At 46.2% G+C, this 16,715-nt stretch overlaps 1 long non-coding RNA gene across 2 annotated transcripts; it reads right to left on the reverse strand.

Annotated features, from left to right (window-relative positions):
* Nucleotides 1–563: 563 nt before the first annotated feature.
* LOC108501635 lies at nt 564–15,516 on the reverse strand. 2 transcript variants are annotated; one of them, XR_001876241.1, is made up of 6 exons: nt 15,416–15,516; nt 13,587–13,719; nt 12,193–12,291; nt 10,696–10,823; nt 9,570–9,647; nt 564–765 (listed from the first exon to the last, which is right to left on the reverse strand). It is a non-coding gene; the product is annotated as an uncharacterized LOC108501635 (long non-coding RNA). The 2 variants fall into 2 exon arrangements; XR_001876242.1 differs by having other exon boundaries at nt 13,568–13,719.
* Between the last annotated feature and the right edge of the window lie 1,199 nt (nt 15,517–16,715).

The following is a 16,715-nucleotide window of genomic DNA, read 5'->3' on the forward strand; positions in this document are numbered from 1 at the left end:
AACCAGCAGCCAAACACTTCTGCTCTCCTTCCCAGTTGCATTTGGAGGTGTGTGAGTTACCACAACTCTACTGAAATCAAGAAATCTTTGAGAACTGAGGGACTTGATGTTCTTTATTTGTGCTTAATCAGTAATCTCTAAATATCATCCTAAATGAGGCAGCACGTGAGGGGGAGCAGAGAGCAGCAGGAATTCTCAGGTTGGGCACAGAGCACAGCTCCACCCTGCTCCTGCTCCTGCATCTGCTGAGGGGTCTCAGACACCCTCTGGGCATCCTGTTGGTTTTTGAGCTGACTGATGGCCCAGCTGAGAGCAGCCCTGCTCCCCCCTCTGTCCTCAGGAGCCTCCAAGTTCAAACCCAAAGTAGGACTCCTCAGTTCAGGAATGTTTGAGGAAGACCCTCCCCTGTGTCAGCAGGCCCACGCTGTGACCAGCAGGGTCTATCCAACCTGATAATAATATTTTAAACTAATCATCTATTCAGGGTTCCAAGCAATCCAAAATATACAAAATACTGCTTCTTTTCAGTATTATTAACCGTTTTATATTTCTGTGTGTGCTTTCTTTGTGTCAACCTGGTATCACTTGAATTTAAAATTGATTCAGCATCATTTCTGAGGGCTGGCAGGGTGTGAGGGCTCCTCTGAGGCTGCACCTGCCTGACTTCATCTGCAGGTTGGTGATGCTCCTCAGGCAGAGCCAGCAGCTCCCCTGTGCTCTGATGACTGGACACTTGGATGTTGTCACCGTGGCCTCCGAAGGGGTCTGGAAAAGCATTTATCTCAGAACATGTCTATTTTAAACAATGAAGTTGTAACGTAGGGAACTACATCTAAAATAGTAGGTTTGCCTAATAAGAGGCATTTTTCTCTTGTAAAACCCTCCATTAAAGCCACTTTGCTTTGTTAACTTTCATGGCATGTACCCTCACTATAGCCTTCAACACCTGAAAAATTAGTGGAAGAATTTGACTGATTATAGAGGCTGTTTTCCTTGTTCCACTGCTTGTTCTAAAAGGGATACTCAGCAGAACTTGCCTTTTTTTTTTTTTCATTTTGTGCTGTCTGCATGAGTAATTACCTCCCTGATTTCTGAGATGCAATTGAGTAGCTTCCACATTAGAAAAATCCAAAGATTGATAGAGCCATCTCTCCTAAAGGATTAGTTTGCTGCTGTAATTCCACTGAGTAGGTCATTCAAATAGCAAAATGCTACGAAGTCTAATTCCTCTTGTTTGTAAAAGCCAGGTGTTGATACCTATTTAAGAGAAGCTGAAAAGGGCTGCTTTGCCTTCGGAGGGGAAAAAGGGTTTTCCAATTCCTGCTGCGGCTCCAGCAGGGCAGGGGGAGGAAGGAGACACTCGTGTTCCTGGAACAGATCAACCCAGGGGCTGGTGGTGCCAGAGAAAAGACCAAAAGCAAGATGACAAGTGTGCAGAGATGTTGAGAAAAGGGGCACAATTTTAGGAATCCAGGAGCAAGTTTCTCCCAGGACTTAAAGGAACTGTGGTTTTTCCTGGTGTCTTTGGGATTCCAAGGGAGCAGAGGCGAATCCCTCAAGTCTGAGTGCCCAGCACTCATGTGGAGGACAGAATTATCCCAGGGATGGGCAGAGGAGAGACTTTAAAATATTACACTGCTCCCTCCAGGACTGATGTTCAGGGGGAGTCACTTGCAGGGGAAAAGGGGCCACGTGTGTTCTGAGGTTCCTGCTCTCACCAGGGGATGTGTGTTCAGATCACTTCATGTGGATGAGAAAAGCATCAGCCAAGTTCTGTACTCCCCAAATTATCTTCTTTCATACCTAATATTTATACATCAGGCTCTTTAATTTATTGCAGATATTCTGGGAGAGGTTTTGATAGCGTCCAGCATCTCAGTGCCTTTCCATCAGAACCCATTTTCCAAATATTTGGATAATGATAGAAGTGCTTTTGACAGAGTGTGAAGGCAGGAATTCATCTCAACCTCACAGGTATGGCCATAAGGGGTGCAGGGGCAGCTGTGATTGTGATAAATAATTGTGCCAACACCATTTCACCAGGGGAGAATCACTGACTTTCTCTTTCACTCTACAGAACTAAGCATCGTAACTAAAAATAAACAACTTAACTAAAGATAAACAATTTACCTAAAATAAACCACTTTAACTAAAATAAGCATCTTAACTAAAACAAACCTCTTAACTAAACATAAACATATTAAAAACTAATCCTAAAATTCTAAATAACAATTTTAAATTAAAATGCTAAGAAGATGTTAAACTTGTAAATTAACAAAGATATATCTTATGACAACCTTAGGGGGGGGGGAAAAAACAATACGAAATATAAATAACAAATAAGTTTTTTTTTGCTTTTCAAGTAAATAAATGCTTTACTTCCACTGAACTCCTAGGGGGGCCAAGTAATTCTTGGGCTCGTACAAAGCCTATTTCTCTGCCATCATCCACATCCCTTTTGGTGTAAACTGAGCTCTCCTGACACCAAGAGAGGCTCAGCAATTTCTACCAGCTGAGGATCTGGCAGTTAATTTGAAAGGCAGGAATAAATCTTAGGTGTGCTCTGAAGTCAGTTTAACTGAAATGCAAAAGCTCCTTGCAAGTTGGGTGCACATTTAATTAATTGAAATCCAGGCTCCCCAGACAAGGCCCAGATGCTGCACTTCCTTCTCCCGGTGTCTCCCAGCCAGCTGCACTGATCTCTGCAGCAGCACTACCCTGTAGCTAAACATCTGGAGAAACCTGGGCAGCAGAATAATAAACACTTCACAGTCCTACCAGGCACAGCCCTGACAGTGACTTCAAGGGGGAAGGAAAGGGGGCTGGATGTGGGGTGGGGGGAAGCAAAATTCAACCCTCAGACAGCCCTCGAGGGAGGAATACATTGAACTGCCAGAGATGTTCCCAGCCAGGGCCTGCCCTGCCTCTGGACACACCACTGCCAGGGCAGTAAGGCAGGCTCTACATTTTCAGTTTTTACTGCTTTTCACTTGGGCACAGCCAGTTCAAATATTAATGAGAAGTTCTGTGAGCTCAGGTGGAGCAAAACCGTCACAACTGCACAGGCTGAACATCAACACGTTTAAATTCATTCCAGCCACGCCCCTGCTGGAAAATATTCCTGAAGGTAAGGACATTCCTCACCACAGTGTCGTCTTCTGGTTTGCTCCTCTCCTGTAAAGACAGTGCTGCAGTGACTTGGCACAGAATCTGAGAATCCCAGGATGGTTTGGGTTGGAAGGGACCTTAAAGGTCCCATGGGCAGGGACACCTTCCACCAGCCCAGGCTGCTCCAAGCCCCATCCAACCTGGCCTTGGACACTTCCAAGGCAGGCACAGCTTCTCTGGGCAACGTGTGCCAGGGCCTCCCCACCCTCCCAGCAGGAATTTCTCCCCACTATTCCATCTATCCCTGCCCTCTGGCAGTGGGAAGCCATTCCCCCTTGTCCATCCAGGCTTTTGGATCTCCTGCCTCGCCCCAGCTCACTGTCCCCACACCCACCACACACCACCCCTGGGTGCTCCTGTGCCACTATGGACACCCACCTTTCCATGGGGTGGAATTCAGATGTTTTGCAAAAAAAAAAAAAAAAATCAAGATCTCCTATAAAAATGTCCTCTGTGGGGCAGGGGAGGGGCTGCGAGAACAGTGTAAATAACCCAGTTTAATGCCTCTTTTTCTGGGTGCAAATGGCTCGTGACTGTGATTCGTTTTCCCATCAGTCCCCTCACCAGGTGAGTTGTAAGGACAGCAAGGGATAAATCCACTAAATTCCACCTGTGTGCCCAGTATCTGTACTCGGTGGACAGCAGGGAACTGTCACCAGAAGTGGAGCTCACGTTTCACAGGATCAGGGCTGGAGAGAAGAAGGCAGGAATGGGAGGAAGATTCTGGCAAGCTGCTTGTTTTCTAAACAGAAATCCTGCTGTTTACAGGCAGTTCTCTGTAAAACTTTTTTTTCCCCTCTGAAAGAAGGAAAAAAAAAAATCTTTTAAAAATGACTAACTGGGTAAAATTCTTTAAGGTGCCTCTATCAGCATACGTACTCCTGGGATGTGGTTAAAGTGGCAGGTGATGGGGGTCAGTGACTCCTGCTCTTTTTGGGGAATTGAGCCAACAGTCCCAAGCACTATTTCAGTGATGCCACCACGAAGTAACCCAGAAAAATCATTAGTTTCATTTTGGCAGTTCTACCCTGGCAAATTGTGGGATTTCCTACGACAGGGAGCTGTCAGAGGACACGCTGGAAGCTGGGGAGCAGGAACACAGGGTTTACTCAGGTAAGACAGTGAGAATTTTGCCTCATTCCCTGATGCAGGACTGGATCCCAAACGTCACAGCGTGCCCAGGTCTCAGCTCAGCACCCGTGGCATGTTAGGTGACCTGCTGGGGTCCTTCCCAGGCTAAATAAATTCATATTGTGTGTGTTCTACACGTCACTAAAAATATTTGGAATTTTCTGAGAGGATAATGAGGCAGGAGACAGCCCAGAGTAGATGGAATAACCTCCTCCCTTCTCTGCTAACACAGAACTCGCTGTCTCGGCTCCTGATCCCGTGACACCAACGCTCCTTGAGAGACTGGCAAGGGGTAGGGAGGCATCATTTAAAACCAGAAGGGAAAAAAGAGATGAAATCAGAAAACCTCTCTATCAATCTGCCAAGCTGTCAGAGACGCTTGTTCTGAAACAATTCCTCTCATTTCCAATAAATTATGTCAGAAGTGGATAAAAGGCATAGACAGCAAGTCTGGAGACAGCCGCCTCCTCTGCTGAGCCCTGCTCAAACAATTTGGGGAAATGTGACATCAGTCCCAGCTGACAGGCAGTCTGGGCACGGCTCCTTTGGGAAGCCTGATGCCAGTGAAGGGCTCCCAAGGAGGGAGAGCACCAGGAGGACAGGTCCCAGTCCCTTCCTCTCATCCCTGGAAAAGGCTGAGGGGAGGAGGACTCTTCACTTTACACTGGTGGTACCTGATGAAGAGGCAGAGCCTGTCAGAACAGGAAATAAACTCAAAATGTAAATTCAGCACCAATTATGTGCACCAATAAATAGATTACAGTACATCCATGGAGGCCGTTAAAATACAAAACAAAGGATTATTAGGAAATAAGAGAAATTACAGAAAAATCTATCAATCACCTAAGCTTAAAATTTTCAATAATAGCAACTTGATACACTCAATATTAACAGCACAAACCATGCTGAGGAGGTGTCAGCATCACCTCCAGTGATGGATCCTGTACATCCCCCATGCTGAACCCGTTCCACCTTACTGGCTGGGGGCTCCAGTATCTCCTGCAGCTGACCCTGCCTGAAATATAAATGTGCCATTCCCATCCTGTCCAAGGGAATCCGGAGAGCAGATCACTGTAAATTCTCATCTTCTTGCAAGTTCCATGCTTCTAAAATTCGGTAAATTAGTTTCCTAAATTCCAGTGTACATTAAGACCCACCTGAGCACAGGGGTGTGTTCCCCCCGCCCCAGCTCCTCGACTTCCCGATACTCCCATTACTTAACAGATGTTTTTGTGCCTTTCCAATTAGTTCCGTTGTTTATCTTAATGAAGGAAAAAACCTCTACCACTTGAGCACTGTTAAAATCAGCGCAACATTTGTCTGGCTTAATAATTGCTGCACGGAGGCTTTTTCTGTGTTTATGTGAGGAGCATTTAAAGTGTTTAGCCAGAGCTGTTCTCAGCCACACGTTGGGATGGAGTCCCTGTGGTGTCAGCTGGAGATAAAACCACCCCCAGCACACGGAGCAGGGGATAACCCACGGAGGCAAACAGCAAACCTGTTTGGCATTGTCTGGAACACATAAAAGAATATAATTGGCTGGGTATCTGTTTCTGGATCTGCTGCTCGTTCTCTGCAGCGTGGGTTAAGCAGCGGTTGTTTAAAGGTGACGGGAAAGCGTAATTGAAAATTGAGCTAATCAGGGATTCCTGGGTGGAATTGCCTCCCCAGCAGAGGCTGCCAAGGGTGGGAGGGGAGCGGGGACAAAGCAGAGGATTCCTCCACTGCTGCTTGCTCTGCTACAGTGTTCCCTTCTCTCAGAGTCGCCCGAAACACAACAGAGGAATATCAACACACAATGTAAATATCAGCCAAAATAGACCTTTGAGGTGGTGAAAATAAAATTTAAAACTGTCACAAATTTGTTTTGTGAAGATACATTTCTAAACACTGTCACTGTCCTTAGCTATTTTTTGTAGATGACAGGATATTAAAAGTTATTCCTAACTTTTTATAACTCAAATTCTCTTCATCCTAGCTTTTAAGTTACTTCACACTTCTTTGTTTCAGGGTGCAGCTTTGGGATGAGGACTGGAAAGAAAAGTGGCTGGACTCTGCAGGACACGCTCTGTTCACTCCATGCACAGCCCCACTGGGCACTCAACACATCCCTGGCACCACTGGGCCTCCCAAAATACAATCAGACCCCAGGGGTTCAGGTAAGGATTGGTGTTGCTCCATCCTTTGTAGCTGTCTCATCCTTATGGAGCGTGCAGGCAATTCCAAGCGTGCCCACGTTCTCCTTGACTTCACTGCTGTATCCTGCTTTTTCAACCATTCCCCAAAACACCTGGGCTGGGACAAGGAGCTCTGGGAACACCGAGCCCTGAGAGGTTTGTAGAGGAGGAGGAGGAGGGTTGTGTGACCGTGGAAGGGCCGTATGGAAAAGCTGGATCCGAGGTGAAATTCCAGCCAGGAGCATCAACAGAAATCACGGCCAGCTGGATCAGCTGATTGTCCGGAGCACCCGCAGCTGATGCTGACCCCAGGTCCCAGGCTGGCCCTGTGCCCCCTGCCCTGTGCCCCGGCAGGGATGGGAGCAGGAGCGGCGGGAGGCTGTTTACCAGGAACCATAGCAACTTCCAGGGCCATTAGCGGCAATCACAGCCGGCTCCACTCCCTGACTGAAGGCTGGGATGTGTGATATTTAGTCTGACCTATAAAAATATCTCTGGAGCAACCTGCGTGCAGAAGTGTCACATCAAATGTTTGTCATACAAGGGATGTGACACCGGGCACCTGCCGGAGCGTCGGCACCGCTGAGGGGGGACCTGCCCCTTTAAAAGCCCGCTAATATTCTGCTCAGATCCTACAAAAACCAGCTGGTGACAGTGGCCAGGCAAGTGTGACAGACAGAGCCCCCTCGCTTCCTTCCTCAGAGGGTCCTATATTCTCAGTTACCATTTTTAGTCATGTTATTAAAGGTGTGTGTTGTTACAGTGCCGACTCAGAGCGCTCCGTAAATGCCACCAAAGATGGCAAAATGCCACCCTACAGAAAACTGAGCACGGGGACAGAGCTCCGTGGGGGTGGAGGATGGATCCTGTTTGCAGGTGTGGATGGCTCCTAAAGCACAGTAACAGCCAGTGGTGCCTTGGGTGGCTGAGGCAGGTCTGGAGAGGTACCACCCCCCCCCTGCACAGCCCAGGGACAGGAGATGCTGTTCCTCCAGTGCTATGGACACAGGAAAACTGAGAGATGTTCTGGGACACTTATCCAACAGCTAAACCCTAAATATCTGAGCCACAGTTTAGCCAGAACACCTGAGACCACCCTGCTCATCCCTTCCTAGAGGTCACTCCTAACAACTAACCCTCCTCGGTGGGCAGAGTCACCCTCAGACTGGTCTTTTACTTCAGTTCACTGGTACTCTCCCCACACCACACTGGCCTTTGTAAGCAGGTTGATGGAATCCCTGTCTGTGTTTGGAGCCAGTTTGACACTCCAAGAACACTTTTGGAGACACTGCAGGACTCAGCAAACAGCCACACTCACAGCCAGAGCTCCCAGGCGTGGGGTTTTCCCTGGCCATGCCCAGCGTTCCCAGGAGCTTCCACACCTGCTGTTGCTCCTCCTGCAAAACCACAGCCAGGAGCTCACTGGACAGGCTGGCTGTGGTTTCTGTGTGTCTGCACAGTTCTGCAACACAGGTGACAAGAGTTCCAATAACCAGGGGACGCTGAACACATGTGTTGGTTTGTAATTATTATATGACTACAAATAATATCACTTTAGCTGAAAATTCCCCCTGTCCTTTACACACCCTCTGCCATTTCCCAGAAACAGCTCCAGGGCACAGTAAACTGCTCCCTCCCAAATGGAAAATGCACTTGTGCTTCCTTCTTTGTAAGACAGAGCAACAAATTCAAGTTCCTTATTTAATGAATATTCATGAAATATCCTGAGCTACAGAGGCTCCTGCACGACCCAAACCCAGTGTTTGCAGTCCTGCCTCCCCCTGTGATGCTCTGTTTGCCTGCTCTCCTCAGCTTTTGAAAGTCACTTCCTAAAAGGAATATTGCATCTGTCGTGTGAGCAGCCACTCCAACCCCTTGCCTTGCCTTTATGTTTGGGATTATTTTTAATTCTTGTCGTGGCTTGTAAGTAATTGCAGGGATGGTGCTTGAGGATGTTCTGTCTGTTACTAGGAGATGGGGCCTCAAAGTACATGGAATCTAAAATACCACTCTATGATAAATAAAAATATCGTTTTATGATTCCATATGGAATCTTATCAATAGAAAATTTGAACAAATTATTTGTAAAAAAAAATAAAAATTAAAAAGAAGAAGTTTTGAAGGCTAAAGAAAACCAATCTAAGATTTCATCTGAATTTCAGACATTTCACTCAGCTCTCATGAAACATCCTGCCTCTATCAGGCATTTCACCTCTGTAGCATTTGACCTTTCTTTGTAGTATGTAGATTTTAAAATTAATTCATATTCATACTTCACGCGGTTTTGTGGTGGGTTGTTGTTTTTTTTTTCCTCAAAAGTAGGATATTTATTGTCACAACAATGTTACAGGGCATTAATTAATGTGATACTTTTAGAATTGGTGCTTGGGGACTTGAACAGAAAGTACCAGCAGTGTGTGAAATCCTGCCTTGGGCACTCTTGCTACTGGAACAAGTTGGAGAATGTATATTCATTAACTTGGAGCTTCCTTAGGAATTACCAAGAGCCACAGAAAGAATGAACTGAAGCTATTACTCCCAGAAATATGGCTTTGAGCAAGAATTTACTTGATTTTCGCCCACATTTTTGAATGCCAAGCAATACATGAATATGATGTTCTTGCATAAAAATAGTTGTATCAGGAGAAATTACAATAGTTTCCGGGAGTCGCTGTGGCCCATTAAAAAAAATGGATTAAACAGGTTAAATTATCTCCTCTAGACAAAAAAAAAAATTGGATTCCTGATGTAGAACTGGAGAAGAGGGAAGACATAACATGTGTTATGTTTGTCAGAAATCCATAACTGTTCAGACAACTTGCACCTTTTAGAACTGTATTATTCACTAACCCTAAATCCACTGTCACGAGGTCTTAAATAGCTCTTTTCAGGGATAGCAGCAGCCAAAGAAGATTTAATTCTTAAAGTTCGTAAATTATTTTGAGAACAGAACCTAAATCTAAAAATATTTAAAACATACAACGACTTCAGACGATCAGTTTGGTATTAATGCACCACTTCCACCCAAATTCAGTTTGATATGATCAAAATGTCATCAGCTCCAGTGACAGCAACAAAGATCAGTTCACTTACTTGTATGCTAAATATACTCCATGTGTTGATAATATCAGGAATGCTTTTAATTTCCTCCCATTTCATGGTTTTTCACACCTAAACACAGCAATGATTATTTTAAATTACTAGGGATGTGTGTACCTGGGCTGGTGGGGCAGCCAGGTCAGGCTAAATAACCCAGGTATTACCAAACTTCTGTTCCACAGGGATTCAGGAACTAAAATGGCAAATTGTAGGGTGATGTCAGCCTGGAGACACCACCATGCTGTTATTTAATATCTATTTTTTTAAAGGGCTGGAGCTTTTCTCTGTAAAAAAGTAATGAACTTCGCAAAATGTCACTTTTACTAACAGAAATTATGGCTTGAATACCTGAATGTGAATATTAAATACATTTTTAAAAAGGGGAAAAATATAAAGAAAAGTTCGTTTAAAAAGTGCTGAGGTTGTGACACAAACTGACAAATGTGGGGAAATGCAGAGTCACAGCTGACACTGCCCTTAATTCACACAACTTTGGGGAAAGTCAGGAGGGCAAAGGTGTAACCCCAGTCCTGGAATCAAGTTTGAAGACTTTGATTTCTTTAATTTTGGATCCATGTTTTAATACATTTTAGAGATTATTTTAATCCCCTTCTTTAATAGAAGAAAGTGACCCACAAGAGAGCTGGAGGGAGGCTTTGGATGAGGGCCTGGGGGGACAGGACACAGGGAATGGCTTCCCACTGCCAGAGGGCAGGGAGAGATGGGATATTGGGAAGGAATTCCTGGCTGGGAGGGTGGGGAGGCCCTGGCTCAGGTTTCCCAGAGAAGTTGTGGCTGCCCCTGGATCCCTGGAAGTGTCCAAGGCCACGTTGGACGGGGCTTGGAGCAACCTGGGCTGGTGGAAGATGTCCCTGCCCATGGCAGGGGGTGGGACTGGATGGGCTTTAAGGTCCCTTCCCACCCAAACTATTCCAGGATCCCATGATTTTCTGCAGGAACAGCCTCAGGACCTGTGTCCATGCAGCAGGAAATGCCCCAACCCCCTGGGGCACAGTGTCACCCTGGGGCACAGTCACAGTGTCACCCTGGGGCACAGTGTCACCTCTGCCTTGCCCTCCCCCAGCAGCCCAGCCAGGTCCCTGCAGCTGGAGAGACCAACCTTGGCTTTGTGAGAGGCACAACTGAGGGTCCCCAGGGGTCAGAAACTGCTCTTCTGGTCTTTCCTGCCAGTGGTGAGTCTTTAAAAAGTTTTGGGGTTGTTTTTCATCCTGGTGGGAGAGGGAGGGGCTGAGGAAAAGGGGATTTTAATCACTGAGAAACAGACACCTCGAATTCTGCAAACACGGGGCTGGAGCACAGCCCAGACGAGGGTATTTGTGCTCTCTGGCCACGGCACACAGGACAAGTGGACAGACAAGGGCAGCCCCAGCTCTGTGTGAATGATCTCTCCCAATAAATCCAACCCTTGGAGCAGCTCCCCTTACACCCACCAGTGACAAGGGCAATCAAAACCCCAGCCCAGCTGAACCTGGAGAGCCCCAGGCCTGTTTGCAAACCTCAAGACAGAGGTGATTAAACCAAGCTGTGCAAATTCAGTCCTTTGCTTTTCCCAGGAAAAAAAAAGAGAAAATCTTATTCCCAACTCACTGAAACTGCACACACCCAGAATTAATATTTATGGAGAGCTGACCTGCACCATTGCTGCTGCACAGCCCAGGGCTCCAGGAGCTTCAGGACTCTACCTTATGTGGACACAACTGGAAAATGGGGTACACCTGATGCATCCAAAATTCTTTCCAAAGTCATCAGTCCAAAAAATACAAATTTTCTGTGCCCGATTTCAAATACTGTCAGTGTAATCATGATACCCAAAAATATTTGAGCATCATAGGAATGGAAGGTTGGAAGGGGCCTCAGAACGTCACCTGGTGCCACTCCAGATCTTTGTGCCTCAATTCACAGAGTAGCAGAACTACAACCTGTAAAACTCGTGTGCCTGTGCTGCCTGTTGATGCACAGCTGCAGTCACACTCTGAGAACAGCAGCAGGAGTGACAGAAGCTCTAGAACTCTGAAATTACTGATAGCTAGAAAATTCCTTTTTCAACTTCTAAAGTTTTTTGACAAAAAGCTCCCGAGACCTTGACATGTTGAAATAGAAACGTCTTTGAAAGCAGGACAGAATTAGATTAAAACCAGCCAGTGAACCTGGCCTGCATTTGTGTTCTCTGTGCCAAAGTTGAAGACATTTCTAACCCAAGAGGAGACAAACTGGTCACCCCCAGGTCTCCTGCAGAACAAACTGCTCCCCAAGCTCCATCACAGTCCCCTGGTCACACTGCTCTGCCAGCCACGGGCTCTCCACCCTGCTTTTCCCAGCTCTGGGTCACACAGAACCGTCAGAGTGCCCACAAGAACAGAAAGCCGGGAGCATTTATCACGAAATCACATTAAAATCCCATCAAGTCTCCCTGAAGTCCCCTTACCTGCCCAGCCCACCCTCAGAGCCCTCACCTGGCGCTGTGGCCCAGCACGAGGAGGTGGCTGGCAGTGCCACCAGGGCAGGAGCTGGGGGAGAACCTGATGGTCAGCCCACCAGGAGAGCCTGTTTGCAGTAAAACCCAGCCAGGTGTTCATCAGAGAGGGAACAGACCCACCTGGTGTGGCAGCTGCTGGTGCAGTGACAAATCAATGCCCGGGGTGATTGCCTGGCAGGTCAGCTCCTAATGCAACCATCAATCACATCCCCTCCCAGTCTTTCAAAATTAAGCAGAAAGAAAAAGAGATTTTAGTTTTCTTTTCTTAGCTTATTTTTAACAGAGGCACTACAGAATTATGATGGTGTCCTTTTGGTAAACCAAAATGTCAGACACATATTATTCTTTTAAACATCTCCTGGCCTTTCTCTGAAAGGTTAAGGTGGTTTAAATAAATTTAGTCAAAGTAAATGACAGCTGAGGAAGAGTATTAGAAAACTATACTTATCAACAACCTCTTTTCCTTAAATTTAAACAAGTCATTTACCAAACTGCAGTTTAAGGAGATCATGACAATATATGGTCTTCTGCAGAAGGATGAAAACAACTTGAAATGGTGAAGAAATGTTGGGTGGGGGAAATTACACGCAAGTTAATGAATGTTAATGCATGGTCTGAACCCCCCTGAAAGTTGCAAACCACGGTTTTTAAAATAATGGTGCAGCAGTCTGGGCTTTCACCTGAGCCCTTAAATGGGAGTTGTCCTTTTCCTGCTTTTCCATCACCTTAATGACAGAAACTTAAATGGAATGGGCAGGAAAAGTGTGAATCCAGACCTGCCCTGCAACAGTCAGACAAACAGCCTGAGTGCTGCACAGTTGTTGTTGGTCAGGGGAGTGCTGCAGAAAGCAGTGGGGTTTACATGTATGTATATGTCTACATATTTATGTATTGTGAGATGTAACTTTAACAGCAATTCCAGCACCCACGAATGCTGCAGACCGATAGAGGATCATAAAATCCCAAAATCACAGGGTTGGAAGAGACCTGAAAGATCCTCTTGTTCCAGCCTCCTGCCATGGACAGGGACACACGTGCAAAATAGGCCAAGGGGGGAAAAAAAGCCCAAATCTGGCAGCAAATCAATGGCTCTGTGAGGTAACTTAGCAAGAGATCAGTTATGAATTAACATGGACAGTTTTGATTTTGAACTTATCACCCAAAAAAAAAATAATCAAAATATGGTGTTTGAGGCTTTCAGAAAGGGAATCACAAGATCCCAGAATGGTTTGGGTTGGAAGGGCCCTTGAAGTTCATCTTGTCCCACGCCGTGCCTGGGGCAGGGACACCTTCCCCTGGACCAGGTTGCTCCAGCCTGGCCTTGAACCCTTCCAGGGACGTAAATATGACACTGAGATTACTTTTTATCCATCAGTAATGCACTTTTTCCCATTCCCATTGCTATTTAAGCAGTGGCAGTGAGTGGGTGCAGCTGCAGGGCTGCAATCCAGAGGCAGCAGCTGTACCACAGTTCACATTCTGTACCACAGCTCACTAATAAGTGTCTGCCACACCTTGGCCACCTCCTCCTTCCCACCAGGAGCCAGCACAGTTCCCTCCAGGTCTCCCTTCAGCACGTTCCCTCTGTCCTGTTCTGTGCCATTTACTCCACAGATTGACTCAGACAGGACCAAGAGAAAAAAACCTCTGTGTGCAGAGAAAAATACGTATTTTAGTACTTACTGTGTAACAAAGCAAAGACCTAATGTACAAACACTTGTACTGGTTTAATTACCACACAATCACAACCCCTTGGTTAAGCATTTCCCTTCAATCCTGTCAGAAAAGCAACCTTATCCAACTTTTTGCAGTTACACCCGAGCACAGCTTGGCTGAAATCGTCGTTTTCAGGACTCGGTTGCAGAAATTTTATTTTTACTCGTCCGTAAGAGAGCCGGAATTACCCATTCACTGGCCCAGCACGGGGGGCTCACAAATTTCTCCCAAGTTTCCATAGAAATGCATTGATTAGGGCATAATTCCCGTTAATACTGTCTCCCTCCAGCACGCTCTGCTTGCTCACACTAACCAGGCACCTTCCCCTCGCCGTCCTCGGCAGCTTTTGTTCGGCTCAGTAGGTTTCCTAACTGGTGGATTTTATTGAGTTAAATCAAGCTGTCACTTCATCTGCCTGAAGGATGACTCAAATACAACACATAATAATAAAAGAAAAGTAGGATAAAATAATCTTGTCAAGCCAGAAAAACTGATTGCTTGAAGTTGTAGCCTTCAATCAATACACTAATTCCACAATTTATACCTCTTTCAATTGGAGAGGAAAGAAACCCTGATATGGTATTTCTTGGCTCACTGACCAACTTTGACCTTCTATCTGTGTGAATGTGGGATTAGCAAGTGCTGCTGCTTAGTGAAATCACCTATGAAAACAGGGAGGCAAATAAGTGACATTTGAGGTTCCCACTAAGTTTATTAATTTCCAGAGGTGAGGGGTGTTTATTGCTCAGGGGGTCTGGGCTGGGAGCGAGGCCCTGCAGGGGCTGGGGGTTGTGAGCCAAGGAGGGGAAGCAAAGCTTTGGGATTGTGGCACTGGAGCCACTGGCGTGGGGTCCCCCCAGAGCCACCCACGCTGCTCCAGCCACTGTCACCAGTCCAGGGAAAACCTCAGGAAAACAAAGCTATGGCCGTTTGTGCATCATCTCACTCTGCCTGGGATTAAAAGCTTGAGCTCTGCCCAAGCTCTGCTGCTCACACTTCCCTGGCTGCAGTCAAGTGGATGAAGACACTTTATCCAGGCAGCTTTAGAAACCAATTTCTCAAGGTATAATGAACCGTTTTGCCATTTGCTCATTTTTTTTAACAGTCCATCATCACAAACCCCTCTTTTATTTGTAAATTAATCTGCATAGTTTATAAAAGAACAGTCAAACTGTGCATTTAAAAGTTTGGGATGCCCTTTGGGTGTCAGGTTCCTGCTTTGCTTTCAGAATTCCTCCCCCACAGGCACAGGCCAGGACAAAAGAATTCTTTGTTTATCCAGGCTTTAATTCACCCTGCCACTGCTTCACTCAGGTTGTGGCAGGGTATCAAACAGGGCCTGGAATGGGAGTGTCTTCCTGCCCTGTGCCTGGAAAAGGAAAGACAAGCCTGTGTAGACTGTTAGATCAGCTGTGATGGTGGAGGTGCCAGTCCTCACTGCTTGAAATAATAAATGTAATTAAGACACTGTACCAGGGTACAGCTTCCCTCTGCCTGGGAAATGCTGGTGTTTAATAAATGGCCACTTCTCCTGCCTTCCAGGGATACTCCTAATGCTTCTTTTCAGTGATTTCAGCAATACTTGCCAACCTGAGAAATAAAAGCTGAGGGCAGAGCTGAGCCTAACCTGGGGTGAGGTGATGCCTTTGGAAACAGCCTGGAACAGCCTGGATCTCAAACACTTCAGGGCAACAAATGCCAAAGCTCCCACATTCCAGGAGGTGCTTCCTACCTTTTTTGTCCTTTGTTCCACTACTGAGGTCACAAACAGTTGATCCAAAACAGATTCAAGGCAGGAGGTTTTTTTAATGAGGGTGGGGAGGCCCTGTCCCAGGTTGCCCAGAGAAGCTGTGGCTGCCCCTGGATCCCTGGAAGTGTCCAAGGCCAGGTTGGACGGGGCTTGGAGCAACCTGGAATAGTGGAAGGTGTCCCTGCCCATGGCAGGGGTGGGATTGGAGCTTCAAGGTCCCTCCCAACCCAAACCATTCCATGATTCTGTGACTCCAAGTATCACTAAAGAGCTGGAAATGAATCCACTGGGTAAAACCAACCAGCACTGAGCAATGAACACGTGACTCCAATCCTTGCAATATTACTGAAATCCTTGGATTTCTGCAGCCTCTGGCCACGTGTGCAAGGAGCACAATTAAGCTTTCAAGCTCCTTTTAGCAAGACACAACTTTGATTAACCTTTCCTTTACTCAGAGTTTGCTTTGCTTAGAGTGTAACACGCTCCTGGAGACGTTTCCTTCTTTTTTTTTCAGGGGAGTGGATGGTATTTCCCCAGGCACCAGCCCGAGCAACACGAAGCACCTCCATGGAATATTAAGCAACTGCCAGAACTTACTCTGGGTCTAACTGCACTTCCTTCCAGCCTCACCCCCATCCCAGGCAGCCCTTGGTGTCAGTCCCCTCCATTGCTCCATGTTAACACCAGGGCTGTTCCTCTGCCTTCTCCCCACCCCTGGCAAATTACAGCTTCTCTTTTTAATAGGGGACCAGAGTTAATGATGCAGCGTTAATGAAAAGAAATCAAGCACACACGTGTCAGGTGGTCATCTCACCCTCTGACTCAGAAATGCTAAATTATTCAGACCTGCCTCCGCTCTAGCATTGGGTATTTGTGTGCAGCTTTCGCAGTAAAAAGAGAAAACACCAAAGGAAAATAAAGAAAAACACAGAGGAAAATTTTACTGGGTACCAAAACACTGTCTTATTGATTATAGGCAATAAATAGAAAATAAATGCAAAAAAATGCTCCGGGTGAGATCTTGGTCTCCCTGCACACTTTTCACGCCACTGATTTGGATTCATTTTGTCCTAGGTTTAAACACTTGCAAGAAATAAGGGTCTACACCAAAACACTCCCTGCCTTACCCTCTCCTTCCTTTTTGAGGGAAGGGGAATAAAAGGAGACATTTGCAGAA

This window comes from Lepidothrix coronata, unplaced genomic scaffold (assembly GCF_001604755.1).
Source record: "Lepidothrix coronata isolate B3197 unplaced genomic scaffold, Lepidothrix_coronata-1.0 Scaffold105, whole genome shotgun sequence".
Lineage (NCBI taxonomy): Eukaryota > Metazoa > Chordata > Aves > Passeriformes > Pipridae > Lepidothrix > Lepidothrix coronata.